Below are 24,981 nucleotides of genomic sequence, written 5' to 3'. Positions count from 1 at the left end.
GCCCATGAGGTCTCAGGGTGGAGAGGGGCTTGTCCTGCGTTGTGGTGAGGAGTGTGAGATCTGAATGTGGATTCTTTCTAGTTGAATGGGCAACTATTGAGTGTTTTTTAGCAGAAGAATGATACAATCCAATTTATGCTTGTAAAGAGATGCACTTGAACAAGTGTCCCACGTGATTCTGATGCAGGGCATCCTCAGATGCACACTTGGCAATTTTTAGCCAACCTGTAATCTTCAGCAGTGACTTGCCTTTCTGGGTTTTAGTTTTCTTCTTTATAAAATCTAATTCCTGACCATCCTTATGTCAGAGGAATTGTAAAAAAAAACAAGTGTTCCCTTGGGAATGTTGTGCAATGGTAAATCTAAAAAAAAAAAAAAAGATATATCTATCTATCTATATATCTTTATTTTATTTTATTTTATTTTATTTTATTTTATTTTATTTTATTTATTTATTTATTTATTTATTTATTTATTTTACTTTTGTCTTGAAGACCAAACTAGGAGACTATTGACTGGGAGGTAATTCAGATTTTGGCCATGGGGTTGGAAAAGTCATGTGCTGCAGAACACCCACTTGTAACCAACTTATTTTTCTTCTTTCCAGTACTCATTGTAAGTGGATTTCCCTTTTGTGTATGTATGTGTTTGAGACAGATGGCAACTTTACAGCATGATGTTAGAAGAAAAAGTGTCTGGAAAGGGAAGAAGGAAGGCAAACACGAAAAGCAAGCCTTGAATAAGCAATTTTTCTTAAAAGGAATACATTCTGGGACAGTTTATTTTTGTGATCTGCCTGGAATTTGGGGACAATGTGCTAGAATTCTCTTTCTGCCTTCAGCTGGCAAGCTGCCTAAAAAAGGTGGGGACTTGGAAGAGAGACACAGTGTTTCTATTAAAATAAGGCTTTATTGAAAGCAGGACCAGTGGCTAAAGTTAGTCCTTGGCTTTTTTAAAACACTATGGTTGGGTCTACAGAACACTGAAGTGGAGAATGGAAACTATTATCCAGCTGGGCAGTTGGGCTCAAATATCTAAGTATACTGTGTTCATACCAATGCAGGCCAAGCAGAAGGCTGTTTTTGGAAAAGGATATGAATTATTTGGATAATTTCCTTAATTTCCCACTTTGTGGGGTAAATATGGTTTATATTTGAGCTGAGGATGAGTTTAACATATTCTCTTTTTCCAGAGATACTTCTCTGTTGTGTTCCTTCCATTTGATTTGAGGTTGTTACTCCCAGCTCCCTACGGCCTGCGGATCATCCTGGGCTCTGGTCACACCAGACGCTTCCCCAACTTGCAGACATCCCCCCCATGTACAAGCCTTGCTTCTAAGTCAGTTCTGGTGCTTAGGGGATCCAAAGACAAGTACTTCTCAGTCACCATCTATTGTTATTTTTTAACTTTTATATATGAATCAGCCTTAAAATGTTGGGTCATGATCGGTTCCTCATTTTTCCTGGGCTTCCATCTCTGACTACAGTCCTGTGGGTTCTTCCTGTAACACACTTCCCAGATAACCCTTAACAGTCGTTCACATTTGCGGAGGCTTAAGATATGTAAGTTGTTCTTTGAAGTTGATGAGTTAATCCTGTGTTCATTTCCATGATAACTTTATTAGGTTGATACAGCTGCTTCACCATTTTACAGTTGAGAAAACCGAGATTGTAAGATACGAAGACATTCATCCCACATTGCAGAGCTAGTCAGTGGTAGAGGAAGGGCTTGAACTGACGGATCGTTACTGCAGTCAACAAATAATGATGGTATGAGCTCTGTAGTGTGGGGATTTGCCGAACACAGGGAATTCAATAGAGAACAGGGTGAAAGGGGAAACTGTATAAATTAAACCATAAAATGGTGCCAAGAGACATTTAAAATAATTAGTGTGAATATATAACCTGCTTATGAATGAGAAGGCTGATTTTTATAAAGATGTCAATGTTCTCCAATTTAAAAAATTAATTTAGTGTAGTTTCAAGAATATTATTTTATCTAATGTAACAAATTTATGATTTTAAAATTAATATGGGAAAAGAAAAAATAGTAAAAAAATACAATATATTTTGTAAAGGAAGAGTAAAGAGATGAGAATTCTCTGACAGTAAAATCTACTACTAAACTAGAATGATCAAAACAGTGTGGCAGGGGCGCCTGGGTGGCACAGCGGTTAAGCATCTGCCTTCGGCTCAGGGCGTGATCCTGGCGTTATGGGATCGAGCCCCACATCAGGCTCCTCCGCTATGAGCCTGCATCTTCCTCTCCCACTCCCCCTGCTTGTGTTCGCTCTCTCTCTGGCTGCCTCTATCTCTGTCAAATAAATAAATAAAATCTAAAAACAAAACAAAAAAACAGTGTGGCAGGTAGATATGCAGAGTAAAGTAGGGAGCCATGAGCCAGACAAACCTATGAAAATGTAGGATGCCACACACAAAATATCACAAATGTCCAGAGAAGGAAGTGGTTGGTGAGTAAGTGATATTAGGAAAACTGCTTTACAATTTGCAATTATAAACTTAAAACATTACCTCTTCCTTTACGCTAAAATAAATCATTATTAGTTTAAAGAGAATATATTTTAAAATATGAATTAAAGAACATGTAAGTAGATATTTATCATATGTTTAATAGGAAAGGACTTTGTTTAAGTATAAAAATAATTATGGGGCACCTGGGTGACTCAGTCCGTTAAATGTCTGACTCTTGATCTCAGCTCAGGTCTTGATCTCAGGGTTCAGGCCCCGTGTTGGGCTCCATGCTGGGCATGGAGCCTACTTAAAAACAAAACAAAACAAAACACATAGAACCAATTATAGAAGTCAAAAAGTATTTATATGCCAAAAACGTAAGTGAAATTGAAAGACAAGTGACATATTAAGGCACAATTTTTGCAATAATTATGCAAAACAAAAAACACACTTATTATATAATAAGCTCTTAAAAATGGATGAGAAAAAAATCTTAACACCCACCTTCAAAATACAGGAAAAGTAAATATAAATAAGCATATGTATATGGAGGGAGATAGGGAGAGAGAGAATGAAGGAGGGACGGAGGCAGAGAATAAGTATATTAAGTGTATTTAACCTCATGACTCATCAGAAATATAGAAAAAAATTACAAAACCCCACATTTTATTATTAAGTCAGCATAAACGTAAGCAGTGGTGTTATATTACTCACCATGGTGATGAGTGTAGGCAAAGGGCTTGCTCATGCAGTGATAAAGGAATATAAAGTGTCACAGTCTTTCCACATAGCCAATTTTTAACATTAACAAAGAGCTTTAAAATTTTCAAACCTATAACTCAATAGTAGTCCTTTAAGATTATATCCCAAGGAAATAATAAGAGGTATATTCAAAAAATTACATATAGACATAATTTATTGCACGATTATTTATCAGAGAAAAGTTTAGAAATGACCTAAATGTCCAACATAAGGAAATTATTAAATTATATATATAACAGTACTATGAAATCTGCAGCTGTTTATTCTTTTGAAATAATACTTTGTGTTACGGGGAAATGCTTATATTAGGTAAAATAAACAAGATTCAAATTTATATATTTCTTTATCCTTTAAAAAAAATCTGTGTGTGTACTTCTTTTTTCATTGAGTAGGCATGATAAAATGTTACAAGTAGGTAAAGGAGTATTTTATATATGGAAAGTGGGAAAATAGACACTTTACATCATGTATGTGTGTATTTTTCAAGTTTTTTTTAAGGAACATGTTAGTTTTATAACTTGAAAAAATGTAATTTTTTTTTTAAGAGGAAGCAAACTGACCCTAACATTGATTCCAGTCGGTTTCCTAGCTTTGGTGGAGAAACTGCTCTCAGACAGTATTTGGCCTGAGCAGCCATGTCTCTCTCAGGATACGGCAAGTCCTGTTTCATCAGGAGAACCCTGTGTGTTGTATGCGTGTGTGTGTGTGTGTGTGTGTGTGTGCACTTAAATCAGGGAAACTTGAGTTTTCAGAATACTTAAAGGAATGTTTGGCTCACATTGTCATTCAAATTGGTTTAATTTCATTGAATTTTGTTTTATCTCTAGTAAAACATTTTGAAACGGTCCTTCTGAAAGACCCTCTACAACCAAGCTATTGGCTGATCAATTTGATTAGCAGTTAGGAATTATAAATGGAAGATAAAACGGGTCTTTTCTTGTGTTGCAGCCCTGGTAATAAATGGCAAGTACATATTTTTGTGAAGCTTTTATTCTTAGAAAGAAAGCAAAAGGATATAATAGGTTTTTTAAATACATGCTACATAATTTATTCTGACAAACAGATGTATTTTGTTGTTGCTATTATCATTTGATGAAATACTTTAAAACTAGTCCAAGGTGGTCCATTTTCGAATATAATACATACAGTACATCTAGTAGTTAACAAAATTTGGATGTGTAGCATAGAATGGTCATTATTTTTACTGAAAAAAAAATAAAGGCACTAATTACTTACAGACAAGATACTTAGCACAAACAGATAAGCTTCAAAATGAAAAATTCTCGGTTTATGATAATTATGTTCTCTGCTTTGTTTTCAGAGACTGATAATTTGAGGCTTTAAAATCACCAGGAAGCCATTAATTGGAATTCTTCAATAAAAAATAAATTACATAGAAGTTCATGATGAGTTGTAAAAGCAGAGAGACTGTATTATACAGTGAGCGACATTGCTTCACTATTTATAGCCTCACGCAGACATGTCTAACAGAAAACTGTAAAGAATTTGAGATGTGCGGATAGCAATTATCCACAGATCCAAACTATCTACGGATATTTCAAATAACAACTTTTAGCAGATCTCTGCACCAATAAAGGCAGGGCTTTAATATGAAGCAGGGTCTTGCTAAGGTGTTGCTTCTTGTTTTTGACATTTTCCGTGGCTTCCTGCGGCCAGCTCAGATCATAGCTTCAGGAGAGAAAGATGTTCCCATCATGTGGGCATGGGACAGCCCCCCGTCAGAGCGACGCAGCCCTGCGTAAGAGCAGGTACATTTTGGAGGTGGTACGTTTGCCTGTGGTCCAGGCGGAGGTCTGGGTGGCACTGTTTGTAAGGTTGGCTACAGCAGTCTCAGCTCCAGAGTGCTGCTCCCCAGATCCTTTCTAAAGAGACCCGAATCACTGTAAATCCTAATCTGTGTGCTCAGGGCTAGAGGTGAGAGTTAGGTTAGCCTCTTTGGGATGTTCCAAGAGCAAAGCAGATTTTTGGGTTTGAGAAGCAAGCAGGTAAATAACGATAAGAGGTGCTGCGTAGATGAATGTGCAGGGGTCGTGTCAATCCCAGTCTATAATTGGATAGTGAATGTGACTCTGATACAGAAGTCTGGGTGCTTTGGATCCCCTTCTCATCTGATGTCAGTGTGTGAAGACTGGCATCACTCAGGGCCCTTGTAGAGGGAAAGGGAGAGATTTCTATGATGGTGGCAGACAAAGACCACTGTCTAGGGAAAGAGAGTGGTGGGACCTGGAGGTGTAAGAAGGAAGTTGCAGTTCAGTGTTAGTTTTTCTTAGGATACCTGCCTCAGCCATTCCGGCAATAATTCCACAGCGTATACCACGGTCTGTTCAGAATTGTGGGAGATACAGGCATATTAGGAATACGCAGGGAAACTGGAAAGAGTAGTACATACAGCAGCCATCATGGTTCTGTGAAATGAGCACAAAGTTTATCATCTGTATTTGTCGAGATAGGCTACGTGATGCTTCAGTGACAAACATTCCCTAAATCTCAGAGCCTTGATACGAAAAAAGGTTGACTTCTCTTTCATGATGTGTGTTTAATATAGGTTTCTTGGGGTTCTGCTCATCGTAGTTACTCAGGCATCAAATCATGATCACCATAGAAGGAAAAAGGGGATGGGATGAATTTTGTACTAACTCTTAAATCTCCCACTCAGAACTAACACCTGTCTCTTCCGGTCACATTTTATTGGTGAGAGCAAGTCCCATGGTCACTGCAAACTTCAGTGAGAAACAGAGAAGTATGGTTGTCCCATGGACTCAGGAGGAGAACTGGCGTGTTTGTGAACAGTCCTAGTGAGCACATACTTTAGTTACCAAATCACCATGAACTCTATGACTGAAAACAGCACAGATTTGTCTTCTTACATTTCTGGGGCTCAAAAATCTAATATCAGTTTCACTGGGCCAAAATCACAGTGTAGAGAGGGCCATGCCACCTCCATACGCTCGAGGGGAGAATCTTTTTCCTTGCCTTTTCTAGTGTCTGGAGTTGCAGGGGATTTCAGAAGTTGTGGAAGGATTTTTGTACGGTGTTATTTCTATAAATTTGGACATTTAGATGAAACATGATTTTCTAGAAATAACCCAATGAAGTGACCAAATAAAAATGAGATATTTTTAATTTTTAAAAATTTAATAGATAAATGTGTCAAAGTTTTGGTTCTATAAAAAAAAAAACCATTAGACTTAGAAAGTTTTAGGGTATATTTTACCAAAAATTTAAGAAACAAATAATTCCCTATGTTTTGTAAACTCTTTCAGAGCATTAAAAATGGTATAGAGCTACTAAGTGATTTTACCAGGCTTATAAGCATGGCACACAAGAATAAAACTATATAATACACACTATAATAGTGCTTCTCCTATAGATGTAAAAACCCTAAATAAAATCATAAAGCAACAAATGAATTAATTCAGAAGTACTTCCAAAGAATCATACATCCTTACCTGCTAAGCTTTATTCTGAGACTGCAAAGATATGTAATGTTTAGAAATGTATTAATGAGACTTACTATAATAAGAGATTAAAAATAAAAATAATATACTAATCTAAGTCATCTCTGGGGAGGAGTGGGAGGAGGATTTGATAAAATCAGCCCCTATTAAATTGACATGAACTTTTGACATGACCATTTGGTGGTATCTATCAAAATGTAATATTTGTGTACCTTCTATCCCATCAATTCCTATTTTAAGTTTACACCTCGGGGGAGAAATGCTTACTAGTGTATACAAAGAAACATGGACAATTCATTTCAGTGTTGTTGATAATAAGTAAGAAGAAAAAATCATACAAATGGCTACCAGTGGGAGGTACCAGAAGACATGGAAAGATCACCAAGGCTTTTTGTTGTTGTTTTTTAAAAGAAAAAAAAAAAAAGCAAATGGAAAACAGTCCGTACAGTATGATTCTTATTTATGTTTAAACAAGACAAAAATAAAACCTATGTATATAAATACGTAGAAAAAGCCTTGAAAGATATGCCAGATTGATAACTGTGGTTATTTTTGGTAAGGAAAATGGGATCAGGGTGTGCAGGCAGGGATATTATTTTATATACTTAATTTTTGCTTAATAACCATAACTATATATGCTTTTTTAAATAACCAAAATTCATTTAAATATGACTTGCATAAAAATAATTTTAAGAAATAGTGAAGGGATAAGGGCTTCATTTTTACATGACTTCATTGATCCTGTTACAGCAGGCAGAAATATCTATTTCCTCCGTGGATGAAGGCCATCTGTCAGTTCTCCCGAGCACAGGAGAACCACCTCTTTTGAACATGCAGCTGCTATTATTGGGATTTTGTGTCTAGCAGCATCCTTACGACATGTATTTGAGTTTCTTTAGTGACTCTTTCTCCCAGAAGGGAATGCTGTTTAGTTGCTTTGGTTCTTATATTGAGTTTATCTCTATTCTAAAATAATTACATTAGCCACTGGTTGGTTTAAATAATGACTCCTTGCAAACCAATGCTGCGGTCTTTGGAATTTTCAGCATTTGTCTTTTTTACTTTCTACCTCCTCAAATGCCTAGGGTTGCAAAACCCATGTAGAAGCTTTTCATAATTTTTTTACACGTAATGCTAATTCCTCCATTACTTAAATGCGATGAATTCACATCTTTTCATGACCTAATGACACAGCCAGTGTGAGTTTATGGAGATAGGGTACAATGTCAAGATAGAATGAAGCAGTATTGGCCAGTGTCTGAACATGTTTTAATGTCAGAATGGAGTGGGGCAAAGTCAGGGACAAATGCCACACAATAAAAATATTTTCTGCACGCACAGAAACAGCTCATAGTTCTTGTTGAATAAAACCCACTGTAAATCACATGAAATCAATTGATAAGAGATCCCAGGCAGATTAAAAACTGTCCCCTCTCCTTCATTAATAAGGTGGCTTCAGTCCAGGTTGATGATGTGGCTCACTTTGATAAACTCCTTCTTACTGAAAAGAAACTTTCCATAATGAGACATTGTCTTCTATTTCTTATGTCAGTTTCATATTTCCGTGTTGCCATCCAGGAGGGAAGGAGAGAGAGAATTCCATTGAACTGACAGCTCTGGCCAGGGAATTGCTTCTTGACATTTTCTAAATTGTTCACGCTATATTCTGTCTTCCTTCACAAATTCTACCATCAGGAAACTTTAACAGAAGTGTAAAAACCAAAAACCTCCAAAACTCCAATTGTGTACTATAGGATGCAAGCAACTCTGGACTAGGGGCAGCAGAAATACTCCGGGGCTTTAAATTCTGTTACAGTTATGTTCTCTGGGTAGCAGGCTCTGACATAGAAATTAGCATGAAAGAAGCTGATTGGCGACTGTTCCAGGACTAAGACCTATCAGAAGTGAGGAGAGCAGGCTTGGTCTCAAGGAACAGCTGGACCACAACACAATGTCCACAGAGGCCTCATTTGATCCATTAGAAAGCTCTGGAGCTGAGGTGGTCCTGCTGGATTGTCTCCCAAGTGGTTTAAGGGGCAAGTTCTTGCATTGGATTTGGGCTGCTTCAGGAGCAGGGCTTAACGGTGATGAGTTTATCTTCAGCCAGGGATTCTCAGAAGGGATTCCCAGCTGTCACTCACCACATACCCAGCCGCTGGGGAACTGAGAACAGGACCTGGCCACCACAGAGCCTACTCACTGTCCAGTGTTAGCTAGTGCTCCTGCTAACTGGATTCCAACCCGAGTATTTATTGGAGTACCACTGCATCATCAGTTACCTCACTTAAGTGACTCAGCCACTATCAGAAATGAAAAGATTGAACTCATGACTGGGCCTTTCCGTCTATGAACTCTGTGTACGAAGGATTTTCTTGCTGGAACATTTTAAGCATCAGTGTTTACAATAGAAGCGCAACAATTGTTATAGTTTCTTAGGTCTTTGGTCGACAAGCCCACTTCGTTCCTTTTACATGCTTTTGTCTAAACCTCTCTTGGGTGGCTCGGGTGAAAGGAGGTCACATGCATCTTTGACAGTCTGAAATTTTCAGGAACAGTTCCAAAATTTAATTAAGTACTGATTGTCTTCTATGCACATGAGAGAGAAGAAAAAAATCTTCAGAAATAACAGAATTAAGCATGCTCTATTTTGTAGCCTTGTAATGACCTCCAGCAAATGCCTGACCTAGTTCTGAGGGCCTTGAGTCCACTTGCATGAACATGATGCCTTAAAAAGCTGAGCAGGAAATCAAAGTCAAAAACAGGCACCATCCATGGTAATAGAGCAGCGAAGGATGTCCTGTGTTACTGGTAGAAAGGCTGAAATTTAAAATAGAATGAAGATTGCCTCCAGTCACTTAATTTGGAGGCAGCACAGGAGTTGTGCAGCATTTTGGTCTGATGGTACCTTGAATTAAAAGAACTAATCTTCAGCAGATTTTCTTATTACCCTGATGTTGTTGAGAACTGATACTTCCCAGCTATATTAATGCCTAGGGGCAGCAACTCCTACCTGCCTCCAAGAGGTTAACTAGTAAGCAGTGCTCTGTGAAGGTCCCCAGATGTTATGTGTGTCAAGCTCTCATCCCTTCTGCTGCAGCTGAAGCCTTGTTGGTCAACAGAAACAATGCTTCAGCTGTTTTACATTAGAAGGTAAAATTCACATCGGGTGGCAGAGCAAGGATGCTGGCAGAAGTCTTGGACTCAGAGTTGACCCAAGAGTTCCTTCCCTTGCATCATAGGAGAGGGCCCCAAAGGGAATGACTTTTCTACCTAGTCTGTCCTGGTGTAAGCCACTGCGTCCTAGCAGCAATCCCCCACAATGTGGCTTATTGAACACTCGTCTTGTGAAGTACTTCCTTGAGAAAACTTTTTTTGCATTATGTGAATTTAGAAAATACTCTCCTACACTCCTGTCTTGCCCATTCACAATGAATGTTAAAAGACCATGTGGTCCTGCCTTAGAGAAAATCAGATGAATCCAGGGTTTTCCACTCTTATTTCCAATCTTACTTGATTTGCAGCCATCCTTCCCCTTCCCTCTTCTTGGGAACAGCTTCATAATTCCCACAAAATGTACCACAGGCCACAGTTTGGGCAATGCTGCTTAAGCTGTCAGACTGTCAGGTGGGGTCACGGCCACCTCAGTGCTGCTCTGCTTGCATGTCTAACCTGTCTGCCTCCTCCACGAATCCTCTGAGCACCCTGTTAAAGTGTACCTCAGGTTAAGTGATTTCTCATGATTAATAGTCAAATCTCTTCCCTCCCTACTTCCCCTCCCCCGTTCACTTTTTCCTTTAAGCCGAAGAGCACTGTTCTAGCATAGGATCCCCCCAGCTTGCTTATAAACCCTCACTACTTACAGACATCTTTAGGTCTCCACTCTGCTTTGCTTAGAGTAAAGCTTCGATAAATATTGATGGGTAATTGAAGAATGCAAAGCAGCAGACCTGGGTGATAGATTCTCTCCAGAAGCACAGGCACGGTTAAGAACACAGCTAATTCAGAGGCAGAGGAATGCCGGGGTTAGGCAGCGGCTCTACAGAATGGTTTGCACGTCTACCTGGAGCTTAATCCAGGAAGCGTGGGATTCAGAGCAGCATGACTAGGATCCAGAATGACATCACATCTCAAGAAATATGTGTGGAGGATGATGTATTCCTCTGGAACAAATCACAGTCCGTTTGACTACCTTTATTCTTTTAGTTAAAAAAGGTGCAAGAAAATCTCATTACTTTCATCCCACATCGAGTTTTTTTTTATCCCCCAAGGATGCTGTTCAATCCTGAAAGCCCTTGAGAAGCTCCCCAAGGTACACTGTTTCTTGCTTTCACCACATCCCCCGCTTATAACGTTTTCTTATTTTGGTTCCTTGAAAAATGCTGTAACAGGCTTTTACTGTAAATAGTGGCTACTACCCTCAAATTTACCTCTCCCAGAAGAAAGACACAAAAGCAACTCCAGTGTGAAGTATAAGGAGGAGGTGGTAGCTATTACACCACTAGGATTCATATGGCATTATAAATTTCTATGAAAATAGGCATTACCGAGTATCTGCTTTGCTTTCAGGCAACCTGGTTACCTTATAGAACATTCTGTTTCTTTTCTTTACCGCAGAGCATAAGTGGGTAATATTTCCAGCCATGAATCTACTAGATTTCTCTCTAGATAAATGATGGATAGATAAATAGATCAATAGAGAGAGATACATAGCTTTATATACTCCGGGATTATCATACCAACTTTTACTTTGTAAGTGTTAATTATGTTTTCTATACAACCTACACTTATTTTTTTTTAAAAATAATACATATTGAGCTTGTGAAAGCATCTACAGATAGGCACAGGAATTCATAAAATGTCCAAACACTTTCAATGTAGTATTTTTTTTTTTTACAAGTCTGTGAGACATTTTATTTTGTACTGCTTGCTGTGGAAGGGAAATTTTACAAAGAAGCAGCAAAATTATGAAATTCAATTCTGGACTTAAAGTGCCAAAAAAGGCCTAGGATAACCACCTAATTTCTTCATTCTTAGCATTTTAATCAACCAGATGATGCATGTTGCATGCCATTCAGTTCAGTCTCTGTCCCAAAGAGCACCACGGACTTTATATAGACTTCATGTTGATGAGATGAAGAATGTGGGCCATGTCATCAGGGAACGCCCCCTGGTGGAGCAGCATTTGGGCCTCCACATTTGGACAGTCACTGGGTGGGATGGAGTTGGGGGTGTTTTTAGGCCTTGGGGATACTAATATGAATGGGGCAGAAATGATGAAATCATTGGTCTGGTCAGGGCAGTGTTCCAAATGGGACTGAAGTGCAGCCACTAAGTGAAAAGTAATGGAACATGATGCTGGGCACGTCCACTTTGGACAGCCTGCATTGGTCGGTGACAGTTTTACTTTCCTCCTAAGGGCCAGCCCCTTTTACCTGTGGTATTGCAACATACTGACCTGTCATAATCCATTATGTGGGATAGCAGAGTAATTTGATTCTAGGAAAAATAACTACTAGAGATTTTGTTTGGCTTATTTTTTATGTAAATTAAAGTTGCTATTTTTATAATCATGTGTGATAGGGATCTTAGCATACTGTAATGTCTTCTATCATCCACTGCTTAAAGTTAGGCATGGCTCAGCCAGTTGGCCACTTGGTGTGACAGAACAAGTAACATGCAGTGACATATGCACTGCATCCATCTGCATGGGGCCGAAGAGCATCAATCTAAGGGAAAATACGTTGAACATGAAGAGCATGAACCAGTGCCAAAGCCTTAGTCATCAGACAGTAATCTATGTTCTCCTGGTGGCTGCTCCTGGAATCTGCTCCCTATCCCACCCCCTGATGCATATCTGGGCCCTGACCTGATTTAAAGCCATAAACACATGTCATACATAGGGACTCAAAGGACATTGCCTTTGGGCTCCTCTGACACAATGTCATACACGGTGGAGAGAATACTTTGCCACGTATCTCCTCATTGGTATAAGGCAGCCAGAAGACAAGTGCTATAGAGTAGCTGGAAAGACTGAGGCATGAGGAATAGCCCAGATGCTGTGAGATACTCTGGAGGTTTCTAGAAGTACTTGAGGCAGGACTCCATCAGATGGAAAAGGTTACATATCAGGGTCTGACTTCCTGCCAAAGCAGGGAAGCAGTTAGTGGGTAAGCAGTGTCACTGTCATTCTCATGCATTCCCATGTGACCACTGAATGGGAAGAAAGGGGGTAGCCTTAGAGCTACAAGGCTAATTTTGTAAACACAAGGGATCCAGTGCCATATGTGTGAACAGCACCCATCAGATGGACGGTGGCAGGGAGAGACACCTGAGAGTCTCAGTTATAAGTATCTGGTCCTGGAGCCATTGACATTTCAAATGCGTGGTCTAGAGGAAAGTGATTTTCTATGATGAACCTAGTAGCCAGGTGTAGAAAGGTTTAATTAGAACATATATTTCAGACCAGGAGGCCAACTTAGGAATTTAATATGGTCAGCGTTGCAGTTGAAATCAGAAAATGTGTTAATGCTCTTGCTCTCCCCACTAGTTATTGTGTGCTCATGGGTAAGTTTTTTGCTTTCTGAACCCACTTCCTCACATATTAAGTGGTCCATGACATAAGTGTTCTGGTTTACCTTTCTTCCCCTTCTGCATCTTCGTCTCTAGTTCTTCTACCCAGAATGCTCTACTCCCTTGTCCAGGGCATATGGAATACTCTTACCTGGGTTTGCTCTCTCCCCAGCTCTCCCTTTGAAAGTATGGAAACCCTTGAAGAATGTTCTAAGAGTTTTTTTTCCAGCTATTACTACTAGGGGACACATGAGGAAACAAGTAAGTATGTGAGAGTTTACAAAGCAATATTTTGTAAAAAGCTTTTCAGTAATTCTTTCGCATTTTCAAATTTAACTTTCCTGGTGCCTTTCAGGTTCACTGGTGACTCATTGGTTAGTTTTTTTCCTGGAAGTTGACCCTGCCCAACTCTGCTCTGTGTGACACTGGTATTGATATGATCTTCTCCCCCTTTGGTGTAGACTCTCTCTGTTCTTGCAGTGGTCGCTAAAGAGAGTGATAGTGAGTACTCAAGGGGTCATTGTGGTCCATGAGATCCAAGGAGGAAAAGTGTGGTCTCTACTGAGAGCTCCATGCTAGCAGATTCCCAGTAATGTCTTCCAGGTTCCTGTGTGGTGTCCCGTGCAGGGCAATTACTACAGTGATTGTGTGGTAGTTCCATACCCCAGGCTGATCACCTATCCCTCCTGTGGCCTTTGGAGTATTCTTAACTGAAACCAATTGGGTATGATCTAGGGAAAGGTACAAGGAGATAAGAAAGGGAAAATGTGCATTTGTGTCTGTGTGTCTTTATGGTATACACATAGGTGATGGAACTACTCAGAAAATGTGTATGGGGGATGGAAATCATTTTAAACCTGTATTTCTACTCTTAGATAATATAAGATAATCAACTGGGCCCACCACATAGAAGGGGACTAAGGAATGTTGGTTCATTTCCTGGTGAAAGTAACTATAAAATTGTGAACAGGTCACATATATTATGATCCTTGTTACATATTGGAATATATAACACAAAGCCTAGGACAAAGTATTGAAAGGTATTTCCAGCTCAAGTTCTTAAGTTCTTCTTGTCTCCCCCCCCTTCCCCCGCCACAGTTCTCCTCTCTTCCCCCTTTTTGGTGGACTGGGGCTGATGCTGCTTTATATTGGTTAAGTTGCTTAGAACTTCATGGCCATGTGGGTTTTCTGCAGGGAGTTATTTTTCTCTCCTTGTTTGACTTGGTGGTGGCGGGTGCTTGGTGAAAGAATGTGAGAGCTCATTAGAGTTTATTGTACGGTGCAGCAGGGGGAAGTGAAATTATAGAAGCCAAGGGGCATGGGGGGGCAGGGGGGAAAGGCAATTGCTAGACCAGTGCTGACACCAGTAACTTTTTACGAGGGTGAGTCAAAGCATCAGGGAGGCTGGAACCAAGTTTCTGCCCTCCTGAACCTATTACTGTAGATCATGACAGAGAATGGAGGGAAGGCAAGCCTCTCTCTCAGGCTGGCTAGGAAGAAAAACTAGAGTTATGGAGACTGATGTCAAGGTATTTGAACTCAACTAGTGGTTAGGGTGGGTGGAGATATTAGAAGAGACTGTTAGTGTACCAAATATAGTAAGAGACGATACCTGATTATCTAGAATAATGGTAAGCATGTCCCCAGTGGGGGAAAAAAATAGCTTCAGTGGGTGATTTCCATGGACATCTGAGGTTGTGACTTCTTCCCTCCATTTTTATCCCCTTGTGAGAATGAGGAATCAGTGTGATGCTCAGCTTGCCACAGAAATACAGCATATTGTGGACATGTGAAGCTTGAAAACTAGCCCCCTTAGTGGAGACACTATGATACCCCATCTTACCAACTCTTTGACCTTGAGAGTTGACAGGCAGAGTCAGGCATTGCTGGTGAGGCTGGTCCAAACTGACCGCTCTTGGCCAATCCCCCTGTGCCTCCTTTCCTCAGTCACAGGAGAGGCCACAGTTAGGAAAAGCATGAGTGGGTCCAAACTTGACTCTATGCTGATGGCACCTAGATCTTTGCATTTCCCAGAGGCACATTCTCCTGGGACACTTCTAACCCCTTGGGTGACCTCAGCTGTGCCAAGCCCAAGTGGGAGAACTGTTTCCTTCAACAAAGCAGGACTAGAATGAAATTAGTTAGAGCTTGCCCCAGGCTGCAGCTTCTAATGTGTGTCTTTACACTTTCATTTCCTCTGGTGTCAGTACACCGTGGATTTGCCTTATTAGTTATTTTTTCCCTTCTTTCTTTTTCTCACTAATAAACACCTAAAGCTTCACCCATTATTTAAAAAAAATGCAAACTGCAGTTACAGCCCACGATGGAGACAGAGTGTGTCTGTACCATAAGAAGTGTCAAATTGTTAGCACTTGCCCTCCACTCCCAACTCTGCCCAGCCCTTGAGCAAATGCTCTAGCTGTGGTCAGGTTCGGTAGTGGCAGGTGCACTCAGGCAGGGGTGCAGAGTGTGAGAAGAGAAGGGCTGTCTCTGAAATTCCTTAAAGCAGCATCCTGTCCTACATCAAAAGAATGCTGCATTGTGCAGGAGCACAGAGTCGGGTTACAGACACTGTTGGGTCTGGATGGCAGGTCTCTGTGCTTTCTGCTAGGTCGTGCTGCCTGCCCTGTGTGTGGTCACTATGACGCTGCTCCATTAGGATTCTTGGAGAGCGAGGATGTCTTGGATGGCACTCAATGGTCTTTCGCGCGGAACTGGAAACCAGCCACAGTGAGGTTTTCATGCATGTGAAGAAGAGGCTGTGTGTAAGGGAAGCGGTGGGATGGAGCTGATTCTAAGACCCTGGGGTCCAGACCTTTAGCCCGTAGCTTACACTGACTTACATTCCAGAGTCTTATTTGATACATCTCCTGGAGACAGAGGTGGATCGGCCCCCTCTGCTGACCTCAGGATCACCATGGACACCCCCAGCAGTGTTCCCTCCTGGGCAGTGTTCCCTCCTGGGCAGTGGGAGCAACACACATATACTTGGCAGCATCTTCCCACTGAGCACCAGACCCTACTCTGCTTTCCCTGAGAGCTCTGTTTTGGGCATATGTCCAGACGAAAGGTTTTCCCTTGTAGTTGCAATGCACAAAAATAGCAGTGGGAGAGTGCCCCCTTGAAGAATGACTGCCATCCTGTTGTGTCCTGGGGCTGTCTCCTCTCCCTGGCTACTCTTCCTGCAGACGAGCGTGCTCCAACCAGATCTACCCTCCTTCTCTAGGCTCTCTCTGACCTTTATTTTAAGTATCTTGTGACATGTGTACATGTGTTTTTATTGCAAACTGCCTCAAATCCATTTGGATATGGATGCTATACAAATTATAAATAAATAAATACATGATAAAGAGAGGAGCTCTTCCCTGCCAGCTCTTTGCTTAAAAAGCAGCAAGTTTGCACTTGCGTGACTCTGCTTTTGCTGGGCCCCATGCCGGCAGCCAACAGGAGTGAAAACAAAATCTGTCCCTTTCAGCACCACACATTCCTCTCCTGAGCCTAGGGGAAGAGGTGGCAAGTACCATTCGCCAATCAGCAACCAGATAGCCTTGCCTTCCCTGAACTCCACATATTTAATGAAATTCCACCCACTTTGGGAGAGTCATGCTGGTAAATCAGGTAGCCACAGCTTTTCCTACAAATACAAGATACTTCTGCCTCATTCCTTCCACAGGGTTCTACACAGCCCCTGGCTCGCTTTCCTATTGTACCCTCTGCCTGTCCGTTGGGAACCTTGTTTTTCTCATCAGCAAATGCTCTGCCATCCTTCCTTTATTTTCAATGTCAGTGTCTTGGCACTTGCTTCCGTGCAATCTCGGCTTCCCCTGAGCTCCCATCCCTTCCAGAGAGGGCATCTGCTTATTGTTTTGGTAGTCCCTTTAGACCTCTCTTGCTTACTCCTTAATCTTGCTCACTCTGTCTTTCAAGTCATTTTGCTGCCTTTGAACCCTGAAACCCACCTCTTCTCTTTTCATTTTGAGCAGAGAACACTGGGCCCACCTAACAGGCTGTGGAAATCACTCTGGGTGACTCCCCTCCATCTTCTTTCACTTTGGCTTCCATTTCTCATGTCTGTTTTAGAAGTGGTCCTCCTTCTGAAGGCTCCGTCTTCAGCTTTGTCCTGAACTTCAGTCACCCCCTTCGGTGGCAGCTCCTTGTGCCATCAGTTTGGCCCTGCTGTTTTCCTGACTTCATTTACTTCCCCTCCCCGAGTTCTACCCCCATCTTTATATTTAAAAAATATTAATAAACTAGAAACCTTCATTCTACCTTGTTACCTCCACAGGCCGTTCTCCTCTTGCTGTTTTTCTTTTCAGCATCAGCCTTTTGGAAGGAATTGTTGGTATGTTGACATCCCTGCCTGCTTTAGCCCCCTCACCATTACCGGGTGATTCCCAGTACCCACTACCATGAGGAAACTACTTTCTTAAATATTACCTGTAGCCCCTTATCTGCTAAGCCAAGTAATTCCTCCCACCTATATATCTCTAAAATGTTCCTTTTCCATGTCATTTGTTGCTTGATTGACCCCTTTGCTTTGTCTTCTCTCCTGAGATTTAGTTCTTAAATCCCAATGGTCTGCTTGACATCTCCTCCCACTTAAGGTTCTCCCCTTCCCTCCATCCTATTCTTATAGTGAAACCAACTGGCTTCTTTCACCATCACACCTTTCTCCTGGTCTCTGAAATCTTGGTATTTCCTCTGAGTACTCCTTCTTCCGTATCTCACACATCTGATCAGTAGATAGGTATTGTCATGTGTTCCCTCACCAATGTCTCTCACATCTCCTCTCTTCTTTCTGTTCCTGCTATCAGCCCCCTGCTTCAGAGATCTCTGCCTCCTCCCAAAGCTGTCTGCTAAATGTCATAGATATTTGGCGGGCGGAATTCATTTTTAGCCTGAACCAAAGACACATAGATGATTCTCTTCTTCACTCTTCTCACCTCGCTATGGATATATAGACTATGATGAAAATCAGAATGTACTCCTAATGATGGTTTTCTTGTGTTGGATGATGTAACTTTATTTAGCCTATGGTATTTTTTATGGAAAAATGATACTGTTTTTAAGTCAGGTTGCTCTATGCTGACTGACCTATTTACTTAGAAAGAACAGAGAAATCAGGAGTAGCTTGGGGTAGGCAAAGGTCAGAGGTTGATCACAAGGAGAAACCCAGAAAAAGAGAATGCCCACAGAGGATGGGGGAGAGTAGGAGACATTTTAGCAGTTAGGCTTCAAAATAAGACCAGAGAGTTTTAAATGGAGTTTATTGCTTCTAAGCAACAAAGTAGTGTTGATGTCATATTTAACATTCTAACTCTATAGCAAAGAATAAACAAGGAGAGGAGGGGGGAAAACATGAAAAGATTAGAGACAACATGTGGTGAAGAGCAGGAAACCCCTTGCAAAACTGCAATAGCAGAGACTTTATTGCAGCAAAAACATTTTATGCCCTTTGCTCTATATGTTTATATGTAGTATTTATACTTATAAGTTAATTTTATTCATTTCTGTGTTGCTTTATGGATAGATAACTGTATTTTTCAGTGCAAAAGAGTAGGCCATTATACATGTGTACACACACACACACACACACACGCATGTCCTTCAACTTCTTTTTCATTGCTTTTCTTGTGCTACTTAAAAGAGAGCCCTGCTAAATTTTTGGATATGCTAAAGAGATACCACCAGCCTTCCAGTAGTATAAAACAAATAAAGATGAGCACTAAGAAATGTTAAATAGCCGCCTTGGATCTCACTTTATTAAAAAAAAATATTGTGGTAAAGTATATATACCAGAATTTGCCATTTGAACTATCGGAAGTGTCCCATTCACTAACATGAGTTACATTCACAATGTTGTGCGGCCATCTATTTCCACTTTCTCCCCCTCAATCCAAACAGGAGTCTGTAACAGGTAAGCCACAACTCCCCATTTCCCTCACTCCCAGTCTCTGGTAACATCTAATCTGGTAATATCTATCTATGTTCTATCTCTTGGAATTTGCTTGTTCTACTATAAGTGAAATCATATGATATTTGGCTTTTTGTGCCTGGCTTAGCATATTTTCAAGGTTCATCTATGTTGTTGCATGTATCAGAGCTGTATTCTTTTTTTTTTTTTTGATTGAGTATTATTCCATTATATGTATATGTCACATTTTGTTAATCTATTCACCCATCAGTGGACACTTAGTTATTTCTACTTTGGAGTTATTATAAATAATGCTTCACTAAACATTGGCACACAGGTATTTGCTTTGGTCTCTGTTTTGAATTCTTTGGGGTATATACACATATACCATATATATATGGTATTCTTTGGGGTATATACACCTATACATATATGTGTGTGTGTGTGTGTGTGTGTGTGTGTGTGTGTGTATTCCACTTTGGGAGTGGAATTACTGGGTTACATGGTAATTTTTTATTAAGTTTTTGAGGAACTGCCAAGTTGTTTTTCACAGTAGCTGCCCCATTTTACATTCCCGTCAGCAGTGTCTCAGGGTTCCAATTTCTCCATATCCTTGTCAACCGTTATATTCCATTTTTAAAATTATAGCCATTCTAGTAGGTGTGAAGTTGTACCTCATTGTGGTTTTCATTTGCATTTCCCTAGTGACTAATGATGTTGAACATCTTTTCATGTGATTGGCCATTTGTATATCATCTTTGGAGAAGTGTCTATTCAAGTTTTGGAATTGGGCCATTTGTCTTTTTGTTGCTGAATTGTTGGAATTAGTTATGTATTCTGGATATTAATTATACCCTATCATATGTAAGATTTGCAAATTTTCTCTCCTATTCTGTAATTTGGCTTTTCACTTTCTAGGTAATGTCCTTTGATGCACAAAAGGTTTTATTTTTGATGAAGTCTGATTTATGTTTTCTCTTGTTTCTCTTACTTTTGATGTCATATCTAAGAAGTCACTACTAAATGAAATTTCACGAAGATTTACCCCTATTTTTTTTACTGTGAGTTTTATGGCTTTAGCTCTCATATATAGATATTGATGCATTTTGAGTTAATTTTTGTATATGATGTGAAATGGGTGTTCAACTTCATTCTTTCACATGTGGCAGTTCGGTTGTACTAACACTGTTGTTAAAGACTGTTCTTTTGTTCTTTTCCTGGGGAAGGGGCATGGCACCCTTGTCAAAAGTTAATTGGTCATAGAAACATGGGTTTATTTCTGGACTCTCAATTGTTTTAATGCTGTATGTTTATACTTACGTCAGTATCAAACTACTTTTGTTATTTTAGCTTTGTAGTACGTTTTGAATTTAGGAAATTAGAATCCTCTGACTTTGTTCTTTTTCAGGATTGTTTTGGCTATTTGGGGCCTTTTGTACTAACACATGAATCTGAAGGATCAATTCCATTTCTGCAAAAAGGATGTTGAAATTTTGATAAGTTGTCATCTTTGCAATATTATGTCTTCCTACCCATGAACGTAAGATATCTTTCCATTTCTTTAAGTTTCCTTTAATTTCTTTGGAAAGTGTTTTATATTTTTCAGTATACATGCCTTTCATCTTTTTGGTTAAATGTATTTCTAAGCATTTTATCCTTCAGATGCAGTTGTAGATGGAATTGTTTCTCACTTTTTTTTTTTTTTTAAGATTTTATTTATTTATTTGACAGAGATAGAGACAGCCAGCGAGAGAGGGAACACAAGCAGGGGGAGTGGGAGAGGAAAAAGCAGGCTCATAGCGGAGGAGCCTGATGTGGGGCTCGATCCCAGAAGTCCGGGATCACGCCCTGAGCCGAAGGCAGACGCTTAACCGCTGTGCCACCCAGGCGCCCCTCTCACTTTTTTTTTTAGGATTGTTTATTGTAGGTGTATAGACTCACAAATAATTTTTGTGTGTTGAGCTTGTACTTTGTAACTTAGCTGAATCTGTTAGTATATCTACTAACTTTCTTGTGGATTCTTTGGGATTTTCTATGCATTAAGATCATGTCATTTGCAAATAGAGATAGTTTTATTTCTTCCTTTCCAATTTGAGTGACTTTTATTTATTGTTTTTCTTCTTCTTCTTTTATGTTTTGCTCTGGCTAGAACTTCCAGTATAATGTTGAATAGCCAATGTAAAAGTGGGTATCCTTGTCTGATTCCTGATCCTAGGGGGAGAGCTTTTAGTCCTTCTCCATTGAGAATGGTGTTAACTGTGGGTTTTCATAAATACCTTTTATTATGGTGAGGGATTTCCCTTCTATTTCACTTTCCTGAGGGTTGTGGTGTTGTTGTATATCAGGTAAAAAAATAGACTCAAAATGGATGAAAGACCTAAATGTAAAACAAGAATCCATCAAAATCCTAGAGAAGAACACAGGGAGTAACCTCTTCCACCTAGGCTGCAACAACTTCTTGCTAGACACATCTCCAAAGGCAAGGGAAACAAAGGCAAAAATGAACTATTGGGACTTAATCAAGATAAAAAGCTTTTGTACAGCAAAGGAAACAGTCGACAAAACCAAAAGACAACCGACAGAATGGGAGAAGATATTTGCAAATGACACATCAGATAAACAGCTAGTATTCAAAATCTATAATGAGGTTATCAAACTCAACACCCAAAGAACAAATAATCCAATCAAGAAATGGGCAGAAGTCATGAACAGACATTTCCCCAAAGAAGACATCCAGATGGCCAACAGACACATGAAAAAATGTGCACCATCACTTGGCATCAGGGAAATACAAATCAGAACCAAAATGAAATACCACCTCACACCAATCAGAATGGCTAAAATTAACAGATGTTGGCAAGGATGTGGAGAAAGGGGAACGCTCCTACACTGTTAGTGGAAACACAAGCTGGTGAAACCACTCTGGAAAACAGTATGGAACTTCCTCAAAAAGTTGAAAATAGAGCTACTGTATGACCCAGCAATTGCGCTGCTGGGTATTTACCCCAAAGATACAGATGTAGTAAAAAGAAGGGGCACCTGCACTCCAGTGTTTATAGCAGCAATATCCACAATAGCCAAACTATGGAAAGAGCCCAGTTGTCCATCGACAGATGAATGAATAAAGAAGATGTGGCATATATGTAATGTGTTACTACTCAGCCATAAAAAAAATGGAATCTTTCCATTTGCAATGATGTGGATGGAACTAGAGGGTATTATGCTAAGTGAAATAAGTCAATCAGAGAAAGACAATTATCATATGATCTCACTCATATGTGGAATTTAAGAAACAAAACAGAGGATCATCAGGGAAGAGAGGAAAAATAAAAACAAAACCTAACCAGAGAAGGAGACAAACCATAAGAGACTTAGTCATAGGAAACAACCTGAGGGTTGCTGGAGGGGAGGGGGTGAAGGGATGGGGTAACTGGGTGATGGACATTAAGGAGAGCATGTGATGTGATGAGCACTGGGTGTTATATAAGACTGATGAATCACAAGACCTGTACCTCTGAAACAAATAATACATTATATGTTAATTAATTGAATTAAAATAGTTAAAAGAAAAAAGAAGGACCTAACTTTACATCTGAAGGAACTAGAAAAAGAAGAGCATATTAAACCCAAAGCTAGCAGAAGTAAAAAACGGTACAGAGTGGTATAAATAAAATAGAGAACAGAAAAACAACACAGAGAATCAATGAAATTGAGAGTTGGTTCTTTGAAAAGGTTAACAAAGTTAACAAACTTCTAGCTAGATTGACGAAAGGAAAAAAAGAAAGATGTAAATAACTAAAATTACTAATAAAGAAGGACTGACTTACTATATGCTGTCTATGTCTTATTCTTCTTTGTCCTGCATATGCCCCTTTACATTCTTCTTTTATGTTTGATTGATATTTTTGTAGTGAACCATTTTGATTCCCTTCTCATTTCCTTTGATATATTTTTAATATATTTTCTTCATGGTCACCATGGAGATTATATTTAACATCCCAAATTTATAACAATCTAATTAAAATTTATACTAACTTATCTTCAGTAGCATACAGAAATTGCTTATGTATAGCTTTGTCTTCCAACCCTCCTTAATGTTGTTGTCACAGATTGTATCTTTGTACATTGTGGACCCAAAAATAAAGATTTATAATTACTTTCTATGCTTTTGTTTTTTTAAGTCCTGTAGGAAATAACAAATAGAAACCAAAATACAACAATACTAGATTTTATATTTTCTCATGTATTTACTTTTACCAGAGATCTCTATTTCTCATGTCTTTACGTTACTGTCTGGTGTCCTACATTTTAACCTAAAGGACTCACTTTAATATTTCTTATAGGGCAGGGCTAGTGGTAATGAGCTCCCTGAACTTTCATTTAGCTGGGAATGTCTTAATTTATTTCTCATTTTTGAAGGACAGTTTTGCCAAATATAGAATTCTTGGTTGACAGTTCTTTTTTTTTTTTTTTTCCTTTCAGCGTTTAGAACGTCATCCTGCTGTCCTCTGGCCTTCATAGTTTCTGATGAGAAATCAACTGTTAATCTTATTAGGATCCCTTGTATGTAATGAGTTGCTTCTCTTATTGCTTTTAAGATTCTCTTTTTGTCTTTTGATAGTTTATAATGTCTCTGTGTGCATCTTTTTGAGTTTATCTTACTTGGGATTTGTTGAGCTTCATGGATTGATAGATTCATGTCTTTCATCAAATTTGGGAAGTTTTGAGTTAGTATTTTTACAAATATTTTTTCTGTCCCTTTTTTTCCCCTCTCATCTCCTTCTAGAGAATGTGTGTGTTGGTTTTTTGATGGTAGTCCACTTTTACTTTTACTTTTTTATTTTTAATTATTCTTTTCTTTCTATTCAGACGGAGTAATTTCAGTTGTCCTATATTCAGGTTCACTAATTCTTTCTTCGTCAGGCTTAAAATAATTGTTGAACCCCTTTAGTGAATTTTTCATTTCAGTTATTATAGTTTTCAGCATGAGGATTTTTGATATCTCTTTATAATTTGTCTCTTTATTGATCTTCTCATTTTGCTGATATTGTTTTCCTGATTTCCTTTAGTTCTTTAGCCATGTTTTTCTTAAACTATTAGTGTATATTTAAGGCAGTTGTTTTAAAGTCTTTATCAATTCTAATTTTTAGACTTCCTCAGAGATGGTTTCTGTTCATTAATTTTGTTCCTTTAATTGAACCATACTTTCCTGTTTCTTTGTATGCCTTGTGATTCTTTGTTTCAAACTAGACATTTGCATATTATACTATAGTAACTCTGGAAAACAGATTTACCACCCTTTCCTAGGGTTTGCTGTTTTTTGTTTGCCGAATGCTATAGTAGTTCATTTGTTTAACAGCTATCCCAAACTGTTTTTGCAGACTGTATTCCTTGTTATGTATGGCCACTGAAGTCTATGTCCCTTAGCTTGTGTTCAGCTAATATTTTGACAGAAATTTCCTTGAATTCCAGAGCTGAACAAACAAACAAACACCTCTCCCAGTCTTAGTAGATGGGCACTCCTTCAATATTTAGGCTTACACTGAACCTAGGAATCAGCCTGAGGTGAATGCTTAATGTATTCTTAACCCTCTTCTGGGCATTCATTTTCCCCTGGGTATGCACATGGTTTTCTTAATTTCCCTGTGTATATGACTGCTTTTATATGTTCTAGTTTACTGAAGAAACTCTTCCCAGCTTTTGTTCCCAGGCCTTAGGTAGTTCGTTGTAGGTTTTGACTATAATCTTTTGTCCCAGACATCTGAGTGTTGTTAGTTTAGCTTGT

This window comes from Ursus americanus, chromosome 7 (assembly GCF_024610735.1).
Source record: "Ursus americanus isolate L20-20 chromosome 7, mUrsAme1.1.p, whole genome shotgun sequence".
In the NCBI taxonomy this organism is placed as follows: Eukaryota; Metazoa; Chordata; class Mammalia; order Carnivora; family Ursidae; genus Ursus; species Ursus americanus.
This window is presented reverse-complemented; position numbering follows the sequence as displayed.